The sequence below is a fragment of the Fukomys damarensis genome, unplaced genomic scaffold (genome assembly GCF_012274545.1).
Source record: "Fukomys damarensis isolate Sample0158 unplaced genomic scaffold, DMR_v1.0_HiC HiC_scaffold_38, whole genome shotgun sequence".
NCBI classification, from domain to species: Eukaryota; Metazoa; Chordata; class Mammalia; order Rodentia; family Bathyergidae; genus Fukomys; species Fukomys damarensis.
The window spans coordinates 68,270,779-68,283,572 of record NW_022900950.1 but is presented as its reverse complement, the minus strand read 5'-3'; the positions used below and the strand labels follow the sequence as shown (position 1 = coordinate 68,283,572).

The 12,794-nt window shown below is 42.2% G+C and overlaps 1 protein-coding gene across 1 annotated transcript in view; it reads left to right on the top strand.

Annotated features, from left to right (window-relative positions):
* The window catches only part of Rnf150 (ring finger protein 150), a 255,905-nt gene that overhangs the window by 1,347 nt on the left and 241,764 nt on the right, over positions 1-12,794 (top strand). The gene's annotated exons all lie outside the window — the stretch shown is intronic.

Below are 12,794 nucleotides of genomic sequence, written 5' to 3'. Positions count from 1 at the left end.
GGATCCCGGGAGCACGGGGCGCCCCGGAGCGTCCGGCCCGCTCCTCTCCGCAAAGTCCGTGCCGCGCGCAGGACGCCCCTCGGCTGCTAAGTTTTGCTCCGCCTTGCTTTGGAGCTAGGGTAGGGAGGAGAGGGTTCCAAAGGAGAGCAGGTTCCCTGTGTGGGTAGCAGAGCGGGAAGCGGGAGAACTCGGGGACAGGGTTCGCCGGGGTGGGCCGGCCGACACTTCCGAGGAGAACTCGGGCTTTGGAGGACGGGACTCGGTATCGTGCTGGTTAGCTGCAGGGCCCGCACCTGCTTGGACCTGATAACTCAGTCTCGCGCTGGGGCAGGCGCCTCAGGTGTGGTCCTCCGTGCGCTCGTCTGTCCTGCGGTGGGTAGTGTTACCTGCTAGCGGCCAAAGCTAGCTCCTTCAAGTTAGCTTTCAGCTCTTGGGGGAGCTGAGTAAGTCCCCCACCCCCTTGCTGGGTCTCTGCGTGTCGCGAATGATATTAAAAGTACCATTGCTCTGCCGGGCTTTGTCACAGTGTGACACGATGGGTGAAGGATAATCATCCGCAGAGAGCCAAGAACAGCGAGGTGGACGTAAGCTTACAACTGCTGTACTTTTCCGGTGTTGCTTTGTGTCCTTTGCATGGTTGGGAATTTATGCTGAAAGTTTTATTTACTTCGACATAAAGTAAGCTTTTGTTAATGGACACAAGTGCCAGGGCTACGAGTGTTACTACCCCGGCTTTCAGCTCGATAACACTTCGTGCATGACACACACAATATTTCTGTGGTAGGAAAACAACAACTACGACTGTTATTCACGCTTGCTGGGATAAGCAAGTAGCTCTAGCAGACCAGCCTTCTTGAATCCAGTATTAGGGCTGCCCACAGGTGCCTGAGAAACGAGCCCTCCTTCCCCCCGGGGGCTCCTAAGGGGAAAAGAGGGGATCGAAATGACAGATGTATTTTCTGAGTGGTGTAACTTCATCACAAGTACTGTTTTCTTTAAAGGGCACGTTCGAATAAACAGGCTTCCGAAATAGAACACCGCGAGCTGGCTGCGTTCACATAGGTGCCCTCATTGGAACAAGTTTCCATTGGAGAGCTCGGGTCCCTTACTAGTGAAATCCGGATACAGTTGGCTTGCAGGAGTAATCGAAACCAGCTGTTTTAGTCAAGGAACTTTGTCAGCTTTAACACAAACAGGTGGGAGGGGAACGGTTAAGACTTAACAAACCACAGGCCAGGAAGGGGGGGAAAAATGCAGCGTGTTAATAAATAGGAGAGGCACTTTTTTACTTTTTTAGAAAAGAGACTGTGCATCACATTAGAAACATTTTGATGCATATTTCCTTGAGCGAAAGTTTTCTAGGGGACAGGATTTTCTGACCTTGAATCAGAAGATCAGGACTTAAACTTGCTATCTAAGGATGTTAGAACTGTGGTAGAGCACTTAAAGTCATGTACAGTATCTTTAAATAAACTGTATTACTTAATATAGAAGATTAGATTCAGGAGGTGGGAAGGGACTATGAAGGAGGTTTTCTTCCTTAGACTTTAATCTTGTTAGGTGGCTTTAGAGGAGTCTTTAAATGTTTCTTTGTGCATGAGCATGAAACCTTAAACTAAGTTTCTTTGAGTACAAAGTAAGGGCATCATTTTGTTTCTGTCTCAAAAGGTTTTCCAGAACTGCCAGAGCATTGGATCAATTAATGACTCACCTGTTCTTAATGAAAGCACTAAGCTGATTTTTCACACAAATCATGCTTGACACATAATGGGAATAAAAAGTTTGAAAGTTAAAGGCTAGGAGAATGTAAAGGAAATTCTAGCTCTGTTTCCAATGATGTGTTACTTTTACAGCTAAAAACTCCCATGTTACCTTTTGACATTTTGCAACATTAGCTGGAGGTTGCATTGATTTCTAGAGTCTCCTTATAAGGAGGTAACCCTTCACTGGTAACCCTCTCAAACTCTGACTGAATCTCAAATAGTGCAGGTACTCGTCTAGCTGTCAGGGCCTTCCCTTTGGTTCAGGAATTTGAAGGCTTTACTTTTTGTAGCTAAATACAAATCAGATTTCTAAATCCACTTTAAGAAATGTTGTACACTTCGGATATTAATCAAATATTCTTACTGTGTAAGTTTGAGTTGCAGTATGCCATGGGATCTTTATAGTCGTGGGCTTTTAAATTTGGTCTCCCAAAATTAAAAAAAAAAAAAAATACAAAAGCTGCTGCCAAATCACCTCTCTAGAACTTTGATTTTTGGAGCTGATGGCTTTTAGGTGAGAAGGTCTGGATTTGGAGGTATGCGGACTATCGCCTACTCTTTGTGCATTTCCTGTGACATGACCCTCTACCCCATGTCTTGAAACTCAATAAATAAAGATTATTTTCTCTTTTCTTATCCTTTCACTTTGTTCTTTCCCCATATACATAGTTTTGAGTTCTTACCACATCTGCAATTGTTTCTCTTTCACAAAGACAGATTCTCCTGCTCTACCCTAGTTGCTTTACTTTATAATAATCTACATTGTTTCTCCTAGTGTAACAGTGGCGTTGAGATGTAATTTACATACTCTGCAATTCAGTTATTTAAGAGTAAAACTCTTTTAGTGTATTGGCGAGTTTTGCAGCCATCACCACTAATTCCACAAAAGCAGAAATGAAAAGAAAAAAATACAAACTCCTGTACTTGTTGGCAGTTATTCCTCTAACCCCCAGTTCTAGTCAAAGCTTATTTACTGTGCACCTCTATATATTTGTCACTTCTTTTCATTTTATATTACTTTTTACTGACAAATCTCCCATTGCATTTTATTTATTCATCAGTTGTCTGGTATGTGCATGACACTAGGTTCAATCCTCAAAACTGCAAAAACAAAACCTGTTCATCAATTAATTGATGGGCAGTTAGGCTGCTTCCACTGTTTGGTTTTCATGAATGATGCTGCCATGAACATTCATGTAGAGCTTTTGCGTGGCCGTTCTTCTTGGGTATATTCCATGGAGTAAAATTTCTGGGTTTTATGGTAACTCTGCAGTTTAACCTTTTGAAGAATTGTCAGAGAGTTTTTTTGTTGTTGTTGTTGTTTTGTTTTTTTGTTTTTTTCTAAAAATGCTAAGCCATTTCACACCCTACCAGCAGTGCATTCCAGTTTCTTCACATTCTCACCAATGTGTGTTATTATCTGTCTTTTTTATTTTGCCATCCAAGTGGATGAGACGTAATATCTTCATAGTGGTGTTTATTTGTATTTCCCTGAAGGGTGATATTCACTTGCTAACACACTCTTAATTCATTCTCTGCTTTTCCTTTTGATCCCCTTTCCCTTTATGCCAATACTACATTGGCCAATGGCTTTCAACTCGTATGTGTATTAGGGACTACAGAGAGGAACATTTGCCTCTCTCTGGGGAAGAAAGAATCGACCAGAAGTTTACATATCCTCTTGAAAGGGATATGCATCTTCAGTGCAAGAATGATCAGGAGATGTGAGCAAAAAAGCTGTCTGGGAATGCAGCCTCCACCTGCGGGGAGCCCCAGAACTGAATATTTGGGTACCGTTTAGGGGTAGCGAGACCCCAGCTATCTCCTGGGAGCCGTCTCTTGATGCCTGCCTGGGAGCCTTCTTTCAGTGTACTCGAGGAAAGCAATGATATCAGAAATTTCTGGAAGCACTTTAGAGGAGTGGTTAACCAGGAACACAGCCTGGAGAACCAGCTCCTTGGCTTTGTGTCCTGGCTCTGGTGCTTTCTCACTGTGTATCTTTGAGCAAGCATTCCACCTCTTAAAGCTGGAGTTTCCTCTTTTGTGATGTGGGGGTAGTAGTGTCCAGCTCGGTTGCTCGCTCTGTGAATTAAAAGGGTTAATGCCTAGACAGCATCCACGTTTGTAGCTGGCACCCAGCGGCCAATGTTAACCCTTACAAGCAGCGAAGTCTGTGATACACAGTGACATAGAGAAGCCACAGGCTGGCCCATTACTACTCAGAGGCTTAGGGAGGCCCTGGGAGCCTTGCGTGATTCCTTATTTACCCTGTCATGTTTCAGAGACCTGAGCAGCTACGCCCGTTTCTGTTAGGGCCTCAGTGACTGCAGAGGGTGTTTCAGTTCCCTCTCCTGATGGGTGAGCATCTTAGGGTTCTCCTGTGGCATTTGTGCTTTCTCTTGGCTGAAATGCAAAGGCAGTATGATCTGCATGGTAAATCTCCATGTGTTGGCTCTCTGTGTCTGAGTTTCAGGGTGGAGAAAGTGATAACATTTTCTTTTTTCCCCCTTGAAAGAGTGTGAGTGCTATCTTTTTGTCAGTTACCAGTGCCTGGTTAAGAGAGAATTAAACCTCTAGCTGTCTAGGAAGCACTTTTGAGAGACTGGATTCCTAAGAGTGCTGTGGAGACGGAGGCGGGGAGAGAAAGGATGGTGGAAGAAATGCCTTTGGGGACAAGCTCAGCCCTTGGAAGGGGCCCAGGGTGGAGCCCAGCCATGGATTCTAGACTTTTCCAAGGTTGGATGCGACCAAAGGGGATGCCCTGACTACCACTCCGTGTGCCCTCTCAGCCTGAAAGGCTTCTGTGCAGACCGGAAGTGGACAGTGATTTCGTGATAATGGGTATGGGACAGGGGTGATCGGAAGTGGGCTCCTGGTGAGGTGTGCAGGCACGTGCATTGCTGGCCCGAGGTCAGCGTCCGTGCAGTGGACAGGCTGGACTTGATGTCTGGTCTTTCCTTTCCCACACCTACTTTTTATTCACCATTCGGCTCTGAATCAATCACTTTTTCTATTGTTTGTTCCCATCTCCCCCCGGCCTGTTTTTCTCCTTTATAGAATGTGAACTTGGGACAAAATGATCTTTAAGCAGAGTCTGAACTCTTACCATGCATTTTGTATGTAGTAAGAAAAAAACCAGGATACATCTGTAAGATTCAAATTTTCTGGCTTCTGTTGATCAGAAAATCCTGCAACAGGAGCCCATGTCCCTGCCTGGCAACAGGTAACTGGCAGTTTGCACGAGCGTCCCTTGCAGTTGGCCCAAGTCCCCAGTGCTTGTCATGGCTCTTGGCCTGCTCTGTTGATTTGTGTTCCCTGCCTCAGGCCCAGGGTCCGGGTGTGGAGACCCCAGCTGCAAGGACCCAAACAAACTAGGGTCAGTAAGAAGGTACAGAAAATGGATACCCTTTTGGTCAGCAAAGGAAAAAGAAAAATTTCTGAAGTTAAAAAAGTTTAATGACGGAAGAGGTTACTTTGCGAGTTTAGGCTCTTTGAGGTTCAGATTGAAACTGACTGGGAACATTGTAGAGTGAATGATCCCAAGATTCGTCACAGAGTCCCGGCAGGTGACATCCTTATGGCTCCCCACACCTGAGAATGTGGGTACATACTACTGTCCCATTGAGGTATTTAAGAAACTTACTGGAACAGCCTCAGTTCCCAATTCATTTTTCTCCGGAGATACATACAGAAACTATCATTTATGCTTGGTTTTAATTTCCCACACCCGAACAACCTCGCCTTTCCCACTCTTGTAAGTATGTGTGTATTTATTGATTTTGCCCCAAGCTGTACCTCTTCCCGTGTCTCTGCACTGGTGGACAGCTGTCTCAGAGCCAGGAATTCCAGCCTGTGTTATGAAAAGCCATAATTCATCCTAAGTGTTAAATAACATTCTTGTCAGTGCAATTTAATAATGCCCGAGCATTTCAAGAAACTGAAAGACTTGTTTACACTTTTCCAGTCAGAGAAATACATATCTGGGGGATTTAGAAGGAATTCTACATAATCTTCTTCATAATCTTTAGTAAGAATTTGATCTTTATCTCTCCAGGTGCTTTTCTTCTTAAAAAAAAAAAAAACTCTTGAACTTTTAAGAAAGGAAGTAATTTTATGGCCATGAAATCCAGAGAACTTTCTAGAACCTGGAGCTTTTTATTCATTGCTCATTCTTAGTGTTTTCAGAAGGCAGTGACTGTCTCTAATGCAAAGCTAATTTGTTTAGAAACCTTTCCACTTTTGGAAAGAAGGTGCTTGATCATTATAGTTGCATTTCTGGACGTGAAACTTGGTATTTTAAAGAATTTAGTATTTTGACAGCTTTAAAAAGTCTTTAGTTGATTCGTAGAAGAGATACTTCATCCTGTGCATACCCTAAAGAGAATCTGACTTATTGAGTGACTGATGTGACCTTAGTGCTCTATGTATTTGATAATACAAAATGAGGCACTTGATTTGAATTAAAATGAAATTCACATCTTATCCAGATTATCGCAAATCCTGAGAGTTTTGTTTGTACATAATATGAAAACCAGAGGAACAAGGCAGAGTTGTATTTTATGATTATTCTAAGTCACAATGACAAATGGAAATGTTTTTATAGGTATAACATTTAATCTCAAACTTTGAGGGATAAATCATTTGGCAATTTAATTTGTATAGAATAAATGTGCCAAACTATCAGTAATCATGGTTAGACCTACCCCTTTCTTTTTCTAAAATAAAACAGGAAAATTGAGTATTTACTGTTTCAGTTTTGTGGCTCTAAGCCTTTATTTTTGATTCCATGATACATAATGATATTTAGAACAACTTTTCCACTAGAAGTGTTGTGAAAAGAAAATTAAAGCCTACTCATTGGGTTGTTGAGCATTTTCATGTTCGATGCATGAACATATTTCACAATTGAAATAAATCAGGCACACACAGTAAACTGTCACATGGTTTCTCTCATATGAAAAACCCCAAATGTAGATAAAGAGCAAAATAAAAGATAACAGGAAACAGGGAGACCTTTTTTGCAAAATACGAAGAGGAGCAAGAGATGGAGTGGAGGGAACATAAAAGAATTAAGCTTTGTTATCGAGAATTAAGTATGTGTATATGTACCAATTCCCCAGAATGAGTGTAATTCTTATGAACTGCAAGGTACACTAATAAAAATAAAAATAAAAAATAGGGATTTCAAAAACGGATCTTTCAAATTTTGTATGAAAGGGCTCATTCATGTTCTTTCCCAGAAGGGACATGAAATCAGTACACTTATTAGATAAGGTTTTCAGGAAACATTTTATTAGCCAAATCAGCCTGGAATCTCTCATAAACGGGGTTTGTTTTGTTTTGTTTTTCTGGTGAGAAATGAACCCAGGACCTTCACACAGAGCTATTCATTCATTTGAGACAGGGTCTTGCGAAGTCACTGAGTTGCCTCAGCTGGGCTTGAACTTAGCTTCTTACCTCTGCTTTCCCACTGTGGCCAAGGGAGAGACACTTGAGGTTTTTCATAGAGGTTATCAGTGAACACACATAAGTGCCCACTATTCCTCTTAACTGTTTTCTCCTGGTCCCCCTTTTTTACACAAGCTCTTCATGTAGCTATTCTATAGCCACAAATTGACCAAATCTTCATTAGAAATGTAATTGCAAGTGGCCCAAAGAACAGCAGGAGAGAAAAAAAATGTTTCCCTTCCATTTTATTTATGCAGAAGGCACCTGGAATGTCCTCCCAGATGCCCATGGAAGGGACACCTCTTCAGCTCTCTTCTCCTTGAGACATTATCACTCTGTTGGGAAAAGCAGTCTCCTCCTCACCCAGCACACTCTTCAGATCTCTGTTCCATTTTACTGACCACTTACAGTTCTTGTTCACAGTTCTGTTCCCTAGGTCTAAAAAGGGCCGTGGCCCATGGAAAGCGCTCAGTAAATACTGTTAAATAACCCGGAGATGCAGCCAATTGGACTATGTTAACGTGTTACTCTCTAATTTCATGACAAAGTATAATCCCGTGACATTACACATTTTTTTGGCAGTTTTTGGCTCAAAGAAAATCAGGGAGAGTCTAATTTGAGTGTCTTCTTACAAATATGTCTCCACACAGCTGGTCCCTGATTCCTGTCCTTGATCTAAAGGTGAAAGACCTAGTGAAAACCAGTTAGAGGACATAGAGTTTCAAAAACAATTTGTAATCACGGGTAATTCCGTGCATGTGTTTATTGTCCTGCAGCTTTAAAAAAACAAAAAACAAACAAACAAACAAACAAACAAAAAAATATATATATATATTATATAATTTATTTCTTATTGTAAATGGAATACATATGCCGTATAGAAAAACTGGAAAATGTAGAACATTTATCAAGAGCATGGAAGGTAATGAAAACTATACATAGCTGGTGGAGTACAGCATAGTGATAGAGCCCTTTCCTAGCATACGCAAGTAGGTTCCATCCTCAGTGCTGAGAGAAAAAAAAATTATAATCCAACTACTCTATTTACTTCATTGTATTTACTTCAAATGTATTTACTGTTAGCAAATTAGGAAAGTATTGTTTCTATATGTTGTAGCTCTTCAAAATTTAACAGTATGTTTTGAAATTTCCTTCGTGCTTCTTCCATGATATTTCAGTGATGTTTCCACTTTTCTCTTATATAAGCAGTGTGGCAGGAAATACCCTTAAGTAGCTACACATGGATGCGTGCTCATAATTACTTCTTAGCTGAAGTTCCAGGACATGCATTTGTCAAAGGCTATTTGTGTGCACCTGTGGGCAAGCCTCACTGTGCTTCAAGGTAGACTAGTTTGGCACCTAAGACTGGAAGCCCAACAGTTGGAGACTGGATAAAGATGTGGGTTTTCTATAAATGGAATACTACTTAGCCATAAAGAATGAGAAACTGCAGTCATTCATAGGAAAAATGGATACATATTGAGGATATATTAAGTGAAATAAATAAGTCATACGTGTAAATACCAAATAGTTTCTCTGGTGTGAAAAACTATAATGGTACCTATGATCCTAAAGATATAATTGACAATGCGAAATAGGAAGAAAAGGGCTAAAGGTGTAGGGGAAGTGGGAAGGGTAGGGGAAAGGTAATAAGGGAAAAGAAAAAAATGAGAAAATGAAAAAATGGAAATAAAGTTTTTGTAAATAGGGGAGGGAGGAGGGGGTGAAGGGAGGGCAGGGATAAGGGGAAAAAATGAGAACCAAGACCTGTCATGTAAAGTTACAAGATCCCAATGATGAATGTAAGTGTATTGTACACCTAAAATGTACCAGTAAACGCAATGAGGAAAAAAAAAAAAAGACTGGAAGGAGGAGAATCAGATACCTGGGCGATAGAGTCAACGGGACACTGAGTGGTGAGGATCTTGCCTCCTCCCTTACAACAGGGGTTGGGGAAGTTGACCTCAAATTGAGGCAGCAGTTGGGGAAACTCTGTTGCAGTTGTGGTTGTGCCTCAGGCAGGGGGTTTTATCTTTGCAAGTCATTTTCCCCCCCAGGGTCTCATTTGCTTTCATTTGAAAATGGTGAGCTGGGCTGGGGATTTAGCTCTGCAGGGCTGGGGGTGCTGCAGCCTGCTTTGCAAGTACAAAGTCCCTGAGTTAGATCCTTGGTACAAAACAACAATAACAACCACCACCACAACAAAAAAACCAAAACAAAAAATGTTGAGCCCAAGCCTCCTGGAGGGAATCTTGGTTTCCATCAGTTGTTTTCCATTCTGATTGCACTTTGGAAATAGCCAGGGAGTTTTAATCTTAGGGCTGCCTGAGTCCCACCTTCTCGTCTAAGTCTGTTAGAGTGTGGGAGGGGGTCCCCAGGTGATTCCCAGGGTGGACAGCCTCCACACAGTGAATTGAAAGCCCACTCAAGTTCTTTGTTGTTATTAGGTGTTGCCATTTTATTACCAGTAAAGTTTATAATAAGGAAAAGTGTCATGCAGCTCAATTCCCTTCATCTCAGTCCCCCCTGCCATCCTATATGACGTCTAATTGTCAGTTTCCACACTACTTGGGTATGCTTATTACTTTTACATTTTTTAACTGATGCAAAAATGCAAAACTTGTACATATCAGTGGGCACCATGAGACATTCCTATACATGCGTACATTGTGTAATGTCAAACGCAGATTATACATATCCATCTCCTCAAGCACGTATCATTTCTTTATGGTGAAAACATTCAGAATCCTTTCTGCCAGCTCTTCGAAACATGCAGTACATTGCAGCTATCTGTAGCCATCCTACTGTACAGTAGCACTTTAGAACCTCCTGCTCTTCACTGTATCTTCCTACCCATTGACCAGCCTTTCCCCATTCCCCGCCCATAAACCTATCAAGTTTTTATAGCAAATGATTCTTTATTTATTTACTTATTTATTGGTACCCAGGGTCAAACTCGGGACCTTGCACTTGCGTAACAGGTGGCAGCACCACTGAGCTAAATCCCTGACCTGATTCTTTATTATTTAAAGTAGTAGTGGTTTTGTTTTTCCTTAAACATATCAAAATCTTGCATAAAAAGTCATTTTTAAAAATTCTCAAGGGTTATATTGATAAAAACTAGGATGATATCTGTAATATTACTATAGTCATGGGTTGGTGATTCACTAATAACTGGATTTTGGAGACCAGCAATAAGACCAACAAGTGGAAAACTCCACAGCTACAGAAAAGCACACAGGCTTCTGGGAAACAGTCAGAAGAGCTACAATAATGACTGAAGTAACTAGACATTTTATTTCAAGCAAGTGAAATTTCAGTAATATGCTAAGCATTGATATTTTGATTGTTATCTTTCAGTCTTGAGGGGCTGAGGTACAGTGTTGTTTTAACCAAGTAGGAGGAAGCCCTGTCTTACTTGTTGTGGTCATCATTACCCTGTTGGGAGGAAGGACCAGAGACAGTTGTTTGTTTGTTTGAGGCTGGAGGTAGAGGTATGCGGTCATTTGGTCCGCTGGTAGGGGGTCGTTCCACCTTTCCGGGATGTGAAGGGCAGTGGGAAGGGAGCCGTCAAGAAGTACAAGGTCTTGCTGAGTGTAGAATGGGTCTGAAGCTCATTCGGAAGCAAGTGTTTCACCTCAGACTTGGAGTCCTCACCCCTAAGACGAGCCTTGCATATGTCCATCAGAACTGTTGTGGACCCTTAACTTGTGATTAACTGAAGGGGCATCTGATAAATGTAAACTGTAATTATCCTCAAGTAAAACGTATTCTGAACTCCCATCTTCCCACCAGCCTCGTTCCTGGCTGAGTGGAAGCAGTCACGATCCCTCGCCTGGCCTGCTGCCGCCACCTCCGGCTAGTGTCCAGTTTCTTTTCCTTCCCCCAGCAGCCTGTTTCCAAGTCAGCAGACAGAGTGAACATTTAAAAACATGCCTCCCAGGCAGTCACACCCATGCTCAGACCTTCTTGGGGCTTGGCATCCTCCTTGGAACCAAGGCAAGGACTCACCTTGCCCTTGCCCAGGGCCCTAGCTCACTTGGCCCAGCACCCTTCTCAGGCTTCTCCTGCTGAACCTCCTTCCTCATTCCTTCCCGGCCCCTCTTGCCTTCTTGCTGCTCCTCAAATACCCCGGACTTGCTTCCACTTCAGGGCCTTTAGAAACCTTCCCCACATATTTTCTTAAATAGAATTATTGAAACGTTCCCTTTTGCTCCTGAGATATTTGTGAATGACTCCAAGACAAGTATAGATAGTCGTCATTGATCTGTTTCCCTCATATTGAACTCATTCTTTTTTAAATTAAGTTGGTTATTTTTTCACAGTACACTGGGAGGAAGGTGTCTCCTGGTGGAGTACAATGTGGTAGCCCTGGAGAATCTCGGGATTTGCCATATGAGCAGGGAGTGTACACAGCTGGCACTCTGTACTTTCACGTGCTCTCCCTAGAAGTTTCCATGGGTCCCACTTCACATCAACTCCTGTGCTCACTCGCCGCCTTCATTAGGCCATGTTGAAAAAAAAATCTCATCTCCTCTTCATTTTCTTATTTTCTTATCACTACTTGGAATATTTGTATTGTTTCAGTCATTATTTACTCCATTACTCCCTGTCTTTCCTATGAAAATCTAAACCCCATGAAGGCAAGATAATAGTCTTGTTAATAGCTATGTTCCTAGAGTCTGGCAAGAAAAGGCATCCAGTAAGTGGCTGTTGAAAATATGAAGGAATAACAGAATTGTCAGAGCCACTGCTCACTTAAGGAATGAAAAGTAGTGGACCCTTGACTTACTCAATTCATTCCTGAGAAGAGCTGGTTGTAACTCAGCTTGGTCATTGAAGGCTCAGGCTCCTCTACACAGCCTTCCAAGTCTCTTTCCTGTGTACAGGCAGGTCTGTGTCTTTAGAGAATGAGACCATCTGGAAACACAAGAGGCCAACATTCAGGTTGTAACCCAAGACTTTGTAAGTTAAAACAAAAATTCCATTTGTAACCCAAGTTGTTCGTATGTCAGGCTGGTCGTAGCTCAAGGGTCCATTGTAGTGGCTTTATATTACATATAGTTTTTTGCCTTCTATTGAAGACATGATTTAATTTGAATGGCTGAAAACTTGATTCCATGTCCTATACATAGCAAAGGAATTTTTGTTGGGACTGGGCTAAGGGAGTCATCTATTGACATGAATTTAACCCCTAATAAGACACCTGTTCTCTTGTCTGGCCCTTGCCACCTGCTAAGAACAGAGAACTAGCGAAAAGATGGTGGCCCCGGGTCCTTTCTTTTTGTCCTTCCCTTTAGAGACTGTGTCAGGCCAGGAGCAAGAAGCTAGTCATTATTTCTTGAGATCTTCGCCTACTTTATGCCAGTGTTTGAGAAGGGTTGGCTATTCCATAGCATCTGCAGCCAAGTGCTTCTCTGCCTGTCCTTCAGAACTTTACTTGGAGTTCTGCAATGGGGTTGTTAGATAATAACCTTCTAGGTCAGCCAGTGTCAAACACAGAAAGACGTTTGAGGGCTAGGGATTTAGCTCAGTGGCATCAAGCCTGCCTTGCAAATGCAAGGTCCTGAGTTCAATCCCTGG